The sequence below is a fragment of the Mus caroli genome, unplaced genomic scaffold, assembly GCF_978045245.1.
Source record: "Mus caroli unplaced genomic scaffold, Mus_caroli_1 scaffold_7, whole genome shotgun sequence".
NCBI classification, from domain to species: Eukaryota; Metazoa; Chordata; class Mammalia; order Rodentia; family Muridae; genus Mus; species Mus caroli.
In genome coordinates this window covers 129,760,599-129,777,703 of record NW_028227262.1, presented here as the reverse complement: position 1 = coordinate 129,777,703, position 17,105 = coordinate 129,760,599, and the positions used below count along the sequence as shown (strand labels likewise).

The 17,105-nt window shown below is 41.0% G+C and overlaps 1 pseudogene; it reads right to left on the bottom strand.

Annotated features, from left to right (window-relative positions):
- Positions 1-14,245: 14,245 nt before the first annotated feature.
- Positions 14,246-15,971, bottom strand: LOC147004027 (igE-binding protein pseudogene; annotated as a pseudogene).
- Between the last annotated feature and the right edge of the window lie 1,134 nt (positions 15,972-17,105).

Below are 17,105 nucleotides of genomic sequence, written 5' to 3'. Positions count from 1 at the left end.
CCTTGAAGTTGGGAGGGTTTCCTTACAATTTTACCTATCCTGATATCTATAACATAAAAAGGGACCTATACCTGACTTTTTTTTTTTTTTTTTTTTTTTTTTTTGGTTTTTTGAGACAGGGTTTCTCTGTGTAGCCCTGGCTGTCCTGGAACTCACTTTGTAGACCAGGCTGGCCTCGAACTCAGAAATCCGCCTGCCTCTGCCTCCCGAGTGCTGGGATTAAAGGCGTGTGTATACCTGACTTTTAAATTTACCTCACTTCCAGCTTCTAAACATCACCAATCGCTGATATTTGTACAATTTTATCCCACTGACCACACAAATATTTAGGAATTCTTTTTAAACTTGGTACCTTTGTTTGTCAGTATTTTAGAGTGAGAAACAAATATGTAATGATATGAGAATTTCAATTATGAAGGTTCTTCAAAATTTTTTCTCAATTTTATGTTTTATTATTTCTTTTGGTTTTAGATTTCCTGTTTTGTACCATCATAATTGAACAAATTATATTATAGATATCTTATAATGTTTTAAAAATAATATGCCATTATTTTTCTATAAGCACACTTGGTTTTCAGTATTACTTTCAAAGGCAAAGTCACATGCAAAAGAAAAAAGGCAAAAATCTATGAGTTTTCTGTGACACTCAACAGATAAAAGTAACTAGAGGTTTAATCTTTACAACTCAAAGAAACCAACAATCATTTATGCTGGTATTATATGTCTTGCTCATTATCATTTTCTTTCTCATTTTTTTTAAGGAGCTGATTCACTCTCTTATGCTCCCTAAGTATCATGCCATTAAAAAGGAGCCTGGAGACAGTGTTAGCATTCAGATCTTTTGAATAATATCTGAAGGATAGAAGAATGTATGCGAAAGTCATTTAAAATTCACCACCACCTTTAGTTAGACTTATTTAACCTTGCAGTCTCAACAAATGAGCATGGCTAGATCAAGTGAGTTTTTGTTAGTGTTTCTACCATGATCCTGGATATTAATTGAAGGGCTCTACACAGACTGATAATTGATGAAGCATGTGATGTGAGAGTGCTTGTAACACTAGGGAATTGGTGACCTTTTTAAGGATGAGAATACTTAAAGGTTACAGGGCAGGGTTTTTCCCTAGCTTCCTGTAGGAATTTGTTACAGATTTGCTTGGACTTTTTTTTTTTTTTTTTTTTTTTTGGCTTAATAGTCTGTTATAGCTTTCAACGCTAAATTATCTGACATAAGCAGAAGTAAAGTCCTCATTAGAACAAATTCAGTACAAGCCTGCTCTGCTTTGCATTTGATTATCATGCTTATTTTCTATGAATAAAAGTGATTCATACGTTGAAGTTCAATGCAAAAGGCATCTTAGCACAAGGGTGTAGTATTAGACAACCTTCAAAATTCTGTTGCTGAGATGGAGATTACTCTTTCTCAGCCTCATCTGCAAACATGCTGATGTATTGCTTGTTCTACAAAGCCAGAAATGTTTAAAACATGCTAAGTTAATCACATAATGTTAAGTGTGTCTGCATTGATGCTTGCAAAAGTACTGCAAAGTCACATTACCAAAGAATATTAAGGCACATTCAATACTTTCCTCTACTTGGAATTACGTTATAATGACACAGTACTTATTTTTTAGGCATTTCATCAAGGATTTGAAAGTACATTACTGATGATGAAACTTTCCATGTCCTTGCAAAACTGGAATATAGAGGAAAATCTCAATAATTCAGACATCAGTGTTTCAATTTTTTCTGAAATGTAAGGAAGCAGTAAAACAGTGGGTTCTTCTGAAAATCGATTTGATTTCAAACCAATCTGGGTTTTCAGATTAATTTTATTAATTTGTACCTTATTCCTAAGTGTCAGTTACGATTTTACCTCTGAAGTTTGGACCAGTGCATAATATTGTATACTTAAGTGGATTTTTTTTTCATAACATATACTATATCTTGACTTTGGTATCTTAGAAAGGACAGACAGAGAAGATAAGAACTAGATCTATTGTTGTATACCTGTTCTCCAAATGGGATACAGTCACTGGAATTTCACTCAAATCATTTTTATGTAATGTGGTATACATTCTAGTATGTATCTCACTAAATTTTTGTTGTTGTTGTAATTACTATTGTTATTTATTTCTTTAGCTAGTTATTTGCATCCCACATATTGCCACACCTCCAAATCCCTCCTGGCAGAATTCTTTTCTTTTCTTTTCTTTCTTTTCTTTTTTTCTTTCTTTCTTTCTTTCTTTTTTTTTTTTTTTTTTTTTTTTTTTTTTTTTTTTTTTTGAAGCCAACGGCTCTTGAAGATTTTTATAATATATCCGTTTACAAAAGAAAATTAAGTAACATTGCCAAATAAGGGGGATTGCAATAAGACATCATAGGCTACAACATAAAACATCAGCACCAACAAATGACTTACATCTTTTGAGTTGTTTGCCAGTAGGGTTTTGTGTATACACATGCAAATACTATAGCCAATACTATTGGGTTTCCTACACAACTTGATAGCAAGGTCTTATTGCTAAAGATACCTGTAGTGGTTTGAACGAGAATGGCCCCTGTATTGTGGTAAACTTGAATGCTTAAGGAGTGGCACTATTTGCAAGAATTAGGAGGTGTGGAATTGTTGGAGTAGATGTGGCCTTGGTGGTGGAAATTTGTAACTTAGTGTAGGCTTTGGGATTTCTTTTTTACTATTAGGTATTTATTTCATTTACAATTCCAATGCTATCCCAAAAGTTCCCCACATGCTCCCCCACCAATTCCCCCACCCACCCACCCCCACTTCTTGGCCCTGGCGTTCCCCTGTACTGAGGAATATAAAGTTTGCATGACCAATTGGCCTCTCTTTCCACTGATGTCCAACTACGCCATCTTCTGATACATATGCAGCTAGAGACACAAGCTCCGGGGGATACTGGTTAGTTCATATTGTTGTTCCACCTATAGGGTTACAGATCCCTTTAGCTCCTTGGTTACTTTCTCTAGCTCCTCCTTTGGGGGCCCTGTGATCCATCCAATACCTGACTGTGAGCATCCACGTCTGTGCTTGTTAGGCCCCAGCATAGTCTCACAAGAGACAGCTATATCTGGGTCCTTTTAGCAAAATCTTGCTGGTGTATGCAATGGTGTCAGCGTTTGGAGGCTGATTATGGGATGGATCTCCGGATATGGCAGTCTCTAGATGGTTCTTCCTTTTGTCTCAGCTCCAAACTTTGTATCTGTAACTCCTTCCATAGGTGTTTTGTTCCCAATTCTAAGAAGGGGCAAAGTGTCCACACTTTGGTATTCGTTCTTCTTGAGTTTCATGTGTCTAGCAAATTGTATCTTATATCTTGGGTATTCTGTTTCTGGGCTAATATCCACTTATCAGTGAGTACATATTGTGTGAGCTCTTTTGTGATTGGGTTACCTCACTCAGGATGATGCCCTCCGGGTCCTTTTACCTCTAAAAAGGCGCCTTTCCTCCCAACCTGTTATCTGCTAAGCCTAGTGAATCAAGTCTCTGCAGGATTAGGAGCATCCTCTCCCACTGTGTCCAGACAGGGCAGTTCTGTGCAACATATATTTTGGGGGTCTCTGGAAGCTCCCAGATTAGTTGACACTGTTGTTCTTCCTGGGGAAACAGTCCTTGACACACTGGCATAGGAGAAAATTTTCTAAATAGAATACTAGTGTCTGAGACATTATGTTCAACAATCCATAAATGGGACCTCATGAAACAGAACAGATTCTGTAAGGCAAAGCACACTGTCAATATGACAAAATGGCACTAAATAGATTGGGAAATTTTTTTACTAACCCTACATCTGATAGAGGGCTGATATCTAAAATATACAAGGAACTAGCAAAGTTAGACTCCAAAAACAAATAACCCAATAAAAATGAGGTACAGAACTAAACAGAGAATTCTTCACAAGAATCTAGAATGGCCAAGAAGTAATTAAAGAAATGTTCAACATTCTCAATGATCAGGAAAATGCAAATCAAAGTGAACCTGATATTCCTCAATGATCAGGAAAATGCAAATCAAAGTGACCCTGATATTCCTCCTTATACTAATTAGAATGACTAAGGTCAAGAACTCAGATGACAACACAGGACAGAGAGGAAATAGAAAAACACATTCCTGCATTGCCATTAGGATTTGAAACTTATGAAACTACTCAGGAAATCAATCTGACATTTTCTCAGAAAATTGGAAAAAGTTCTACCTGAAGTCTCAGGTATAAACACTCTTAGGAATATACCCAAAAGATACTTCACCATACCCCAAGGAAACAAATGCCAATATGTGCATAACAGCTTTATTCATAATAGCCAGAAACTAAAGCAACCCAGCTGTCCCTCAACCAAAGAATGGGTATAGAAAATTTTGTATATTTACACAATGGAATACTATTCATCTATTAAAAACTAAGACATCATGAATTTTGCAGGCAAATGGATGGAACTGAAAAGTATCATTCTGAATGAGGTAACCCAGTCCCAAAAGAATATGCATGCCATGTACTCACTAATAAGTGGATATTAACCAAAAAGTTCAGAATATTCATGATACACTCATAGTCCCAGGGATGTTAAGCAAGACAGAAGGCCCAAGTGAAAATGCATAAATCCCACTTAGAAGGGGAAACAAAACAGTTATTGGAGGCAGAGGGAGCCAGAGACCTGGGTGGGTGAGGGGAAGCATATGGGAATAGAGGGACAGGATCAAGAATGTGGAGAGTTGGGTGAGAGTTTCAGAGGATCAGGAGAATGAATGGAAGTATGCAGCTGCCAGGATTGGGATGGGCAGAAATCCCAGTGACCAGTGATGAGGGAGCCTCCTAGGAACAATGCAGGTGACCTTAGTAGAAATACTGTGAGCCGCTTGTGTCCATGTGAACCGGGTACTCCTGAAAGGCAGGCTGGGGCTGAAAGAGACTGGACAGGCGAGAAAAGAACGAGGACAAGACAATTTTTTCTCTGATCAAAGCCCCAAAGTTTACTAAGAGTCTGTGCTTATAAAGAGGGGAGGCCCATCCCCTGCCAATCCATTCTTCGTGCCTGGAGCGAGCCTGTAGGAGACCTGCGTGCAGTATAGGATGTGTGTCTAGAATGTCTCAAGGGTCTCTCAGCAGGTGGCAGAGTGTCAGAGAAGAACAGAGGTAGTTGACATAACAATAGAGCCATCTAAGAAGGTGATCTCATATTCAGTGGCAGCAAAGTCTTAATCTGCCTGCTTCAAGGCTGAGGGAGGCTACAACTAACAGATCAATATGGAAACTGAATTGACCACGCCTAGTTGCCATAATGGACTTGCAGTGGAGGAATGGGACACCAAACTACCTACAAATCTTTGACTCAGTGTTAGTCCTGTGTAATAGAAATACAGAGACAAATAAGGAGCAGAGACTGAATGAAGATGGTGAACAAGTAACAGGCCTATTTTGAGAAACATCCCATGGGCAGGCACAAATCCCTCACTCTATTAATGAGTCTATGCTGTACGTGTAGACAGGAGCCTAGCATAGTAGTCCTCTGAGAGGCTCTATTGAGCAGCTGACTGAGACAGATGCGAATACCCACAGAGAAACGTTGAACAGAGGTGGAACATTGGACAGAGATGCCTGTGGAAGAGATACAGGGAAGACTGAAGAACATTTCTCTGTTATTAACCTAAGGACTGGTTATAAACAATGACAAGAACTACTTATATTTTATAGTTGCTTATCTGTGTTAAGGTCCCTTTGATGATCTCACACTATAATGTATATGCTTATATAAAATATTAGTGATATTTCTACCCTCTTTATTCTATCAGTTTCACAAACATATTTGGTAGAATATTGATTTACAGTGTTTTATATTTATAGACTAACACACCTGTTTTTTCATCCCAATTCAATTAATCAGACCTTTTCCTAACATGGCAAAGGATTATTATAAATCTCCTTCTTACTTTTAGTAATGAAATATAAAATTAATTCTGAGTATGAAAGTGCTAAATGAAAACATGACATTTATCAGTTTTCAATGCAGTGAGAGTGAGCTTTGACAACTAACATTTTTTTTTTCTTATGTGATCTGGACGTCAGTGATGTTTTAGGGAATTTTCTGCTAAGGAAACATAGGCTTGCTCTCTGTCTCTGTTCCTGTCTCTGTCTCTGTCTCTTTTTCTGTCTCTCTGTCTCTGTTCCTCTATTTCTCTCTGTGTGTGTCTTTCTGTCTTGGTTTCCTGTCTCTCTGTCTCCCTTTCTCTCTTTCTGTCTTCATGTACATAGAAATGTGTTTCTGTAGTCACCTAGGAAGATAAAGTGACTTATTCAAAGCATCAGTCCAGCACATTAAACACAGAAGAGTTATACCAAAAAGCTGCTATATGTGTTTTGTTTAGCATAACCATCCTTAGCTTGATTTTTTTCTACCAAGTCATGCAACTTGAACTAATTCATTCTGGTTTTGATAGAAACTGTGAAGCAGGGATGAATTAGCCTCTGCTCTCTCTATCCATATCCTTAGATGTCTGTGCTCACAAAGTGGCTGTATTTAGGACTGATAGCTCAAGGGTAGTTTGCAGATGTCAGCTGGGTTCATGACCAGCAGTAAATTTATCTAATTATACAGCAGAGGACTAGAAGGCACATTAGTCTACAAATCTAAAAGCAGATTCTGTAATCAGCTTCATCATTAATAAAGTTGTATTTTTGTTTCCATCTGTTTGTTTCATGTGTCAGCTGCAATGATGTTTCTGGAAAGGCAGATACTGACTTAATGCAAATGACTACATAACTACATGACATAGAATATATATATTTAGTTACTTGATCACTGGAAAACAAATAAAGTTACTTCATAGTATATACTGATTTGGGTGCTTGAAATATTCCTTTTTAGCCACTATCAAGACATGACTGTAATGCTGATGAAGAAAGCGGAGCAAATAAATGTGGCATTTCACCCATCTATAACGATATGCCAAAGAATTTTCAAGAAAGTATATGCAGTCTATAATTTAGTTTTAAAAAACCACTGAAGTTTAGGCTATTAATATTAATTATTTTCATATTGATATTATTCATTTAATTACATACATAATTTATTTTTCTAGTTGTCTTTTTTATAGTAGAGTATAGAGTTTTCTTCTCTATTCATGGGTGGCTGTTGAGTGGGTAGTAGAGTCAGAGAAAGGTGGAGAGAGAGTAGAGAAGTAGAGTCTGGCCATGAGCACTCAGAGAGAGATGGAGAAAAGGAATGGGGAAAGAGGGGGAGCAGGAGGGAGAGGAAGACCTAGAACAAGAAGTCAAGAACTCTGGTTGTCTTATGTAATAATATATTCTGCTTTTATTAAAATAGATTATTTTCTCACTTAATATATCCTGATTATATTTTCATCTCTCTCTACTCCTCCCAAGTTCTCCATACTTCCTTCCTATATAGATCCACTCTTTTTCTGTCTCTCTTTGGAAAGTAGCAGGCTTTTTAGAAATAATAATAAAATAAAATAAAGAAACATTAAAATAAAGCAAATCTATCACACTGAAGTTAGACAAGACAAAGGAACAGAAGGAAAAGTGAATGCAGAGATACATATATCAGAAATCCATTCACTCACCTATTCAAGGATCACATAAAAACATTAAACTGGAAGATACACTATTTACACATAGGAACTTGTACAGATTCATGCATGCTCTATGCGTACTTCTTCAATCTTTATGAGTTCATATGAGATTTGATTATGTTGATTTAGAGAGATTTCTCGGTGTCCTCCTTCTCCTCTGCCTTTTACATTCTTCCTGCCTCTGCCTCTGTAGTGTTCCCGGAGCTTTGTGTGGAGGGGCTTAATAGAGACATTCCATTTAGGATTGAATGTTCCAAGGTCTTTCACTCTCTACATATTGTCTGGCTGTGGGTCTCTATATTCCCATAATTGTTCCCATCGGCTTCAGGGAGAACTGCTCTGATAATGGCTAGGAAAAGCACTGATCTATAAGTAGAAAAGAGCATTGTTAGGAGTCATGATCACCCAATGGAGTCAGGAATGGGTTCAACCTTAAGGAGTAGCCTTATGTCAAAGCAGATATTGTTTTTCTTATTGTCTTAAGCTTTGGGCCACCATTGCCCTGACATGTCTTTCAGGAAGGCCTTCATTGTAGTTAGAATTGGTGGCTGGAACAGTGTTTATGTTACTCTTTTGCTATTATACAGAGTAAAAGCCTTTATTAAATACACTAGAACCTTGGGATGAAGACTCTATAGCCATCTATTCAACTTCTCCATGTTCAATGAATTGTTTAGGTGTCGTCTTTGGCAATGGGGTTTTGTCCCATGCTATCGTCTCGCCAGCAAAAATGCACAGGGAACACAGGATCCTTCTGCAGCAAAGCTTTATTGCATCTTGGAGAGGAAGACTTCGAGCCCCAAAAAGGCGCTACTTATATACACCTCAGTACGGCATGTCCAAACCTGAACACACTCTTGCACATGCGCATATTGCTTGTTTAATGGCTATTGTAGAATGCCAGAAGCGGTTCTCCACATCTCCCCCGTTTTGTTTTTATCAAGACAAGGCTGGTCTAGGCAATGCAGCTCTGTCCATCTGCTGTGATTCCTGTTTTAGGTCATTCCTTCAATGCCACAGCCTTACCCATCGTAGGGAAGCCCTATCACCACCGGGCCCCGTGTCTTAGGTTGGTCTGTGTATGAGGAAAGTTGCCCGTCTCTGGAAACCACAGTGCTATGCAACAGTAACTGCTGGAAGGCCTAGGGTGAACTCTACAATCGAGGCTAGCCATTAGACAGTGAGCCTCTCTCATCCCAGTGCAATGGATCCACAGATCCTTGGGGTGCAAGATCAGAGAGCTCAGATGCCAATTAAGCCTTAAGCATGGATAGCCAAATTTCAGGGGAGGCCCCTTGTTCAATTGCTACTAGTGCTTGAGTGATTACCACCTTGTCACGTTTCTGTTGAGATCTGAGCTTGCAAACCAACCATAGCATGAACACTAATCCACAACACAGGGCTGCGCCAAACAGAACCACCCCCACCCATTCTTTGAAGTAAGAAAAGGCTGAAGAAATCCAGGAAGAGAGTCCCTCTGTCAGTGACAAGTCCACTCGTGTCGAGTTGATAGCCAACACTGCTGCCCTCAAGGACTCAAGAGTCTTGTCAAATCCTTCTGACCAGTTTCCTGCAAGATACAATGACAATTGCCTAGACAAATTAGCTGCTCGGGTAAAATTTTCATATTGCACGCTGGTAATGCAAAGCGCCCCCAATTTTCTTTCACATCCCAATTGGGCCAAAGAAAAGAGAATATCCAGTCTTTCCTCTACTAGATCAAGGTATTGGTTAACAACCATTAATCTGCCCTTCAACTGCGCACTAGTGGAGGTGTGAAGATTAACAGCATCTGCCACTGTGGCTGATAATTGATTTAGGGCTGTGCCTGTTTGGACTGTGGTCACCATGGCAACCCCAGCAGCTGTTGCAGCAACTGCACTAATGGAGATTGCCACCACAATGGCTGCAGTTATACCGAAGTCTCTCTTCTGCCTGAACAAAGACAAGGTGGAAGAGGTCTCCACGGGGACAGGAATCCACCTCGGGACTCTGGCAACCATGGCACGACTAGCCTATTTTGAATTCCAGCATTATGTCATCCAACAGGAGTCATTAGAGCAATCTGCAAATGAACCATTTGAAAGGATAAACAAAAAAGGGGGGTATACACAGACTGGGATAGGTGGGTAAATTGTCTGATTCACCAGAGTTTTATTGAACCCCGTGATTTCTACAGTAGAATTAATATATGTTTCTGTAGTTCCATCAGGTCTCTGGGTAGCAGAATTTAGCTCCCAGTACTGAACAAATTTTGAAGTACCAATAAATGAGGCCTTTTCAGCAGCTCCTCCTTGGATAAAGACTAAGGGATTGAGATCTGTACAGCTGCCATTAATTCCACAAAGCACCCACTTATGAAAGGGGTGCATTCTAAAGTTCTGTAGAAAGAGTCCCAGTTTCATAACGAATTCCGCCCCTGGGTCTACCATCATGTTGGGGGAGAAGGTAAAGGTTCTACCCTGATCAACCCAGCGAGTAATGGAAGATTGACAATCAGACCAGGGTGGGATTAGCCCCTAATCCTCCCAACTACAATGGGGGTCTATTCTGGGTTGACAAGGATGTTCTCTGTCTGTAAAATTAGGTGATAGAAATGTGCCATTAATCCAAATTGCCTCTTGCCAGAAGGTCCGGTTTGTAATCGTTTTATTTGGATTAGTAGTATCCTGGGTTCGCCCCACCCAGCCTCCTTTCTGCCCGTCAAACATTCCTAAGGCTCGGCCTGTGAGCTTGATGCATTCTCCTGTTACATCAATTTGAAAACAGAGAGAACCTCATCCCGATAGAGAACGATTTTCCCCTAGTGGTGCCCAGGTGGGATCATATGGTAAGTATGGCAGTTCTAAAGTTTTATTAGTTGTAAAAAACTTAGGGAAAACAACTGCATCATGCCGGACAGGCACAGGCTTCTGGAAGGCAGACAAGAATGCCCATCCCAATATACTAGGAACCCAAATCCAAAGGGGCAGCACGAGGGCTAAAGGTAGTTTCCAAGGGATCCACCCGGGAGTTATTTTCAGGTGTCAGGATTCTTCGTGTCAGTCGTTCCGGTAGCCAGAATGGATTGTCTTCCCCCTGCGGGAAAACACAAATAGCTCCCCTGGATCTTATTAAGATAGGATCTGGGCCTTTCCATAGACCTGTCAAAACATCCTTCCATTTAACCATTTCTTTTGGCCTCTCCAGCTCTGTGTTTTGACAATCAGCCGTACAATGGTCATGCTCATCAAGGTTCAAAAAATTAAGGGTAAAGAGTGCCATGGGGACAGCTACTCTTGGTATGGGAGATAACACTTCATCAGTTCCCTCTTTATGTTTTATTAAATATGATTTTATGGTGCGGTGAACACGTTCTACAATGCCTTGACCCTGAGGGTTATAGGGAAGGCCAGTAAGATGAGTGACATCCATTTGATGGCAGAATTGTTAGAATTTTGTTGAGGTGTAGGCTGGATCGTTGTCAGTTTTTAAAACCTTTGGCTTTCCCCAAGCACTCCATGCCTCCAGACAATGTTGTATCACATGTGAGGCCTTTTCTCCCGTTAAGGGTGTGGCAAACATAATGCCACAACAAGTGTCAATTGACACATGTAAATATTGACTTCTTCCAAAAGAAGGAATATGTGTGACATCCCTCTGCCAGATCTGTAAAGGCCTTATGCCACGTGGGTTTATTCCCACATGAGGAATAGGTAAGAATTCACAGCAATTTTGGCATTGAGTAACAATTTCTCTAGCTTCTTTTCTAGTTAATGCAAAGCAGCGGCGTAAAGTTTCAGCCGTCACATGAAAGCGCTTATGAAATTCTTTTGCAGCTTCTGCCTGGGAAGACAGAGCAACAGCCATAACCTTAGTGGCTTTGTCCGCCAAATCATTTCTCAAAGACATAGGGCCAGGGAGGCCCAGATGTGCCCTGACATGAGTAATATAAACAGGGAAACGTCTATTTAATAAGGCAAATTGTATTTGTTGAAAAATGTTGGCAACTCTACTGGAGGATTTTATTACCCCAGCTGTCTCAAGGAGATTAACTGCATTAACTACATAGGAAGAATCAGACACAATATTAAGCGGTCCTGAGAAGGCCTCAAGAACCTCCAGTACCACTAAACATTCCACAACTTGAGGTGAGGTTTCATTATATTGCTTAGATACTATTTTACCATTAACCACATAAGCACCTATACCAGTTTTTGACCCATCAGTGTACACTACAATCCCATCTGTGAATGGATTCTTGACTGTTACTTGCAGAAACACTATAGCCTGACTCAGGGCAAACTGTAAGATTGGATGATTTGGATAATGATTGTCAATCTGTCCTGAAAAGGAGGTGACTAGAATTGCCCAATAATTAGATGTAGTTGCCAAGGTTTGAATTTGCGCAGCAGTATATGGCACAATCAAGTTATTAGGGTCTTGTCCAAAATGAGTAATAGCTGCTTTTATTCCTCGAAGCGCAAGTTGCGCAATTGCATTAGGATACCAATCTATCATTTTTGCAGGAGATGCATTTAGATGAACCCATAATAAGGGTCCATTTTGCCAAAAAACTGCGGTTGGCAACTGGGCTGTCTTAAAGACACACAAATCAAAAGGTTGTGACTCATCAATGCATTGTAATTGAGCCTTTTGCAAAGCATTTTCTACTGTCTGCAAAGCCTGATTGGTGGCAGGAGTAAGGGCCCTAGGGGAGGAGATATGAGAATCCCCTTCCAAAATATCAAATAAAGGTTTTAACTATGCAGATGAAATTTTCAAAAATGGTCTCAGCCAATTTATATCCCCTAATAACTTCTGAAAATCATTTAGGATATGTAAATGATCTCTACGAATCTCTAACTACTGAGGAACAACCTTATCAGGATAAATTATGGACTGCACAAAGGTTCCCATTTTTACAATCTGTACCTTTTCTATGGCAATGTGCAGTCCTTATTGCTCTAAAGTTCGCACCAGAATGGGAAAGGCTTCTTCCAAAATATCCAAATCTTCATTATACAGTAAGATGTCATTCATGTAATGTGCCAAAAGCAGGGAGGGAAATTGTTCTCATATCGAGCTTAGGGCTAATTGTTCATACAACTGACATATGGTGGGACTATTTGCCATCCCTTGTGGCAGAATATTCCATTGATATCTCTTATCGGGTTTTACATGATTAATTGCTGGAACCGTAAAAGCAATCTTTGCTTATCTTGGGGACACAAGGGGATATTTAAAAAGCAATCCTTAATATCTATTACTATAATCTCCCAATGCTTGGGCAAAGCTGAAAGCAGCGATAAGCCACGTTGAATTGACCCTAGTAATTGCATCTGTGCATTAATAGCTCTCAAATCATGCAAAAGTCTCCACTTTCCTGACTTCTTTTTAATTACAAAAATAGGGGTATTCCAAGGTGATGTGGAGGGTTCTAAATGCCCAAGTCTCAATTGTTCATTTACCAGGGTAGTAACTGCCACAAGCTTTTCAGAGCAAAGAGGCCATTGAGGAACCCACACAGCTTCCTCTGTGAGCCAAGGTATAGCAACCCCAACGGCCCCTAGGTAAACCCTAAGCCCTTCCTTCCTTTATTGCCCTCCTGCAGGACAGGCTCCAGTCGACCCTGTTCCACCTTTCCAAGTCCTTTGCCTTCCTTTTATCCCATTTTCTTCATCATTTGGGTAGCTGGTAGTGAGTATTCATTGGATAAAACCAAACCTAGGGCCTGCAATATGTCTCTTCCCCATAGATTAACAGGGAGAGGGAGAACGTAAGGAACAAAGCTGCCAGATTGTCCTTTAGGGGCTTGCCAATTCAGGGAATGTGAACTAATTGTGGGGCTGGCTTCATACCCTAATCCCTGTAGGGAATGGGATGATTCTGTTACAGGCCAAGATTTTGGCCACCAATGGGAAGAAACAATGCTTTTGTCCGCCCCTGTATCTAAAATGCCTTTGAAAGTTTTTCCTTCTATTAGTAATTCCAAGGATGGTCTAGAATCAAGATTCATGACCAGATAGGCTGAATCATTTCCAGAGGAGCCAAACTTCCTGGTTCCTCGAGGGAGATCAGAAGAGGGAAAGTGGTCATGCAAACTTGGCAGGATTACTAGCTGAGCAATCTTGTCTCCTGGTGAGACAGAAAAAACACCCTGAGGGCTAGAGCAAAGAACTTGAAGTTCTCCTTCATAATCTTGATCTACAACTCCAGGGTGAACGACAAGTCCTTTCATTGTCAAAGAAGAGTGGCCAAGAATCAGTCCCACATTTCCTGCAGGTAGGGGTCCCTTAAAATCTGTAGGTATGGGTTGTATACCCATCTGTGGCAATAACATGAATCGGACGGTGGAATGCAGGTCCAATCCTGCTGAGCTCTGTGTTGCTCTACGGACGGAGGTGTCCGCCTCATGTTCATTGGAGTCCCATATGTTTTGGGGCCCTGAGACTTGGGGCCCTGAAGCCCTTTTTTTGGATTGTCCTCACTCCCTGGCTTCAACAGTCTACCTCTGATATCCCTAACAGAGCGACATGCGTCAGCCCAATAGTAACCCTTTCCACACTTCCTGCAGATACCAGGAGCTCGTTTCTTGTTAAGGGCATGGCAATCCTTCTTTAAATGTCCGGGCTTGCCACAGTTGTAGCAGACTTTTCAGTCTGAAGTGGCTGGACGTCTCTGTCCTTGCAGAATGGCGGCCACTAGCCCTGTATTAGCTAAGGGGCCTCTGACCTCACGGCATACCCTTAACCAATCCTGCAGTCCTTTACTCTTTCTAGGTGTAATTGCTGCTCTACATTCTTGTGTAGCTTGTTCATAAACGAGCTGTTCTATTAATGGCATAGCTTGCTCAGGATCTCCAAAAATTCTTCCTGCTGCTTCAGTCATTCTAGCTACAAAGTCTGAGAAAGGCTCCTGGGGGCCTTGTATGATCTTTGTTAAATGTCCTGCTGATTCCCCTTTCTTAGAAAGTGCCTTCCAGGCCTTAATGGCAATGGCGGCAGCTGAGATCTGAGCATATGCTCCCCAATTATAAGTTGTCTGATTGGCAGCATATTGTCCCTGTCCTGTCAATAGATCACATGTCCAGTTTCTTTGGTCCCCCTCCGCGGCAGCATTGATTTTAGCCTGTGCTTGGGAGGCATCATACCTTAAGGCTTTCCACTCCATATATTGACCCATGCTAGTGAGGGTTGCCTTTGTTGTGGTCTGCCAGTCTCCCGGGGTCAAGGCTAAAGTTGCAAGTCTTTCAACTTGAGATATGGTAAAATTAGCACTGACCCCATAATTACGTACAGACTCGGCAAGTTCCTTTATCTGAATGTACCCCATGGGCGCATGCACGCGTCCCCATTCAGCACCCTCAAAGACCGGAAATGCCTGATGTAGTTTTTTTGTTGTTGTTGTTGTTGTTCCTCTCTATAGAGGAAAGAATCAGGATAGAAATTTTCCACATAAGGTGGAGGAGCACTAGGGCCAGAAAGCCGAGAGGCAACCTGCCCTGTGCCCCCAGTGACCCTAAGTTTTTTCTCTGATCTCTTCGCTCGCCTTTCATCTGGATGATACCTTTCTTCCTCATAGCAAGCTGCCTCTTCCTCTAAATCCTCCTCTTCTGAGGGACTGAATACAGTATCTGAATCTGAGCTATCAAGTCCCAGAGCCTCAAGTTCTTTTACTGGGTAAAGGCTCTTTCCTTTTGGCGGTTTCTCCTTTAACTTCATTTTCTCTCCTGGGGCGTCCTTGCCCCTGTTTCTCACTTCCTCGGATCCAAGGTCCGCGGAAGGGCCTTTTTTCTTAGGTGCACCCTTTTTCTTCATAGCTCCTACTCTCTCACCCCGCTCTGTTTCTGACATGCTGTCCTGAACCTCCTCCAACACTCCCTGTCCTGCCTTCACTGATGGGCGGCATCTCTTATCCTCTAGGCATGATTTTATGAGTTTCCAAAGTGGCATTGTCCCTGCCTTCAATTTCCCATGCTGTTGTTCTCTGACCAAATCCCCTTTTAACTTTTCCCATGAAGCAAGTGTCAGGGATCCGGAGCACATGTACCATAGCGCTATGTGATCCACCTCCCTAACAAAGCAATCTAGAGTTTTTGCCAAGACTTTCAAGTCGCGTTGTTTTAAGAGAGACTGTAGCGCTGTGACTACTGATTGTGAAGCCCCCATACTGCTCCTTTATCTACAGGAGAGGCTTATGTATCGGGTAGGCACCTTGGCTTATCTAAGTCTGTCTAACTGTGCCTGGTGGTGGTCAATAATCAACACCACCTGCGGTGAGTGCGAAACGAAACCAAAAGAAACAGGATGAGCACTGCAAGAACAATCACAAAGGCTTCTACTGCCCCTTCCCAAGGAGGAGAAAGATCAAGACCAAACATACCTCTCAGAGCTTACCTCGTCCTGCATTTCTGAATCCACCCCGTGACCGGGGGGGGGGGGTGTCTCCTCAGCACCAGCGATGGTGAGGCTCCCGGTTTTCAGCACCAACTGTCCCATGCTATCATCTCGCCAGCAAGAATGCACACAGAACACAGGATCCTTCTGCAGCAAAGCTTTATTGCATCTTGGACAGGAAGACTCCGAGCCCCAAAAAGGCACTGCTTATATACACCTCAGTGCGGCATGTCCACACCTGATTAGTTGCTCACCCATGACCTCATTTACATGCCCCGTGATGAGCAGTGACTTGGCGCGAACACACTCTTGCACATGTGCATATTGCTTGTTTAATGGCGATTGTAGAATGCCAGAAGCAGCTCTCCACAGGGTTTTTGTTTTTCACAAAGTGATATGAAACATAGCTTTGTTTTATCTTTTAAAATTTACTGATTAGTTTTTAAAGTCAGTATTCACAGGTTCTTCCATGAACAAATCTGTTTATAAGTATATAAAGATGAGTACTATGTTTATGTATATATAAATATACATATGTATAAATATACATATTTATACATACATACTGTACTGGCTAGTTTGGTGTCAACTTGACACAGCTGGAGTTATCACAGAGAAAGGAGCTTCAGTTGAGGAAATGCCTCCATGAGATCAAACTTAAGGCATTTTCTCAATTAGTGATCAAGGGGGAAAGGCCCCTTGTGGGTGGGACTCTCTCTGGGCTGGTAGTCTTGTGTTCTATAAGAGAGCAGGCTGAGCAAGCCAGGGGAAGCAAGCCAGTAAAGAACATCCCTCCATGGCCTCTACATCAGCTCCTGCTTCCCTGACCTGTTTGAGTTCCAATCCTGATTTCCTTTGGTGATGAACCGCAATGTGAAAGAGTAAGCTGAATAAACCCTTTCCTCCCCAAGTGCTTCTTGGTCAAGATGTTTGTGCAGGAATAGAAACCCTGATTAAGACACACACACACACACACACACACACACACATCACACACACACACATATATATACATATATATATGTGTGTATATATATATATATATTGTAATTTTATTTTTAGAAAATTCTACATCTAAACATTGCATTTTTAAATCAACTTTTATAAGTGCAAAATCA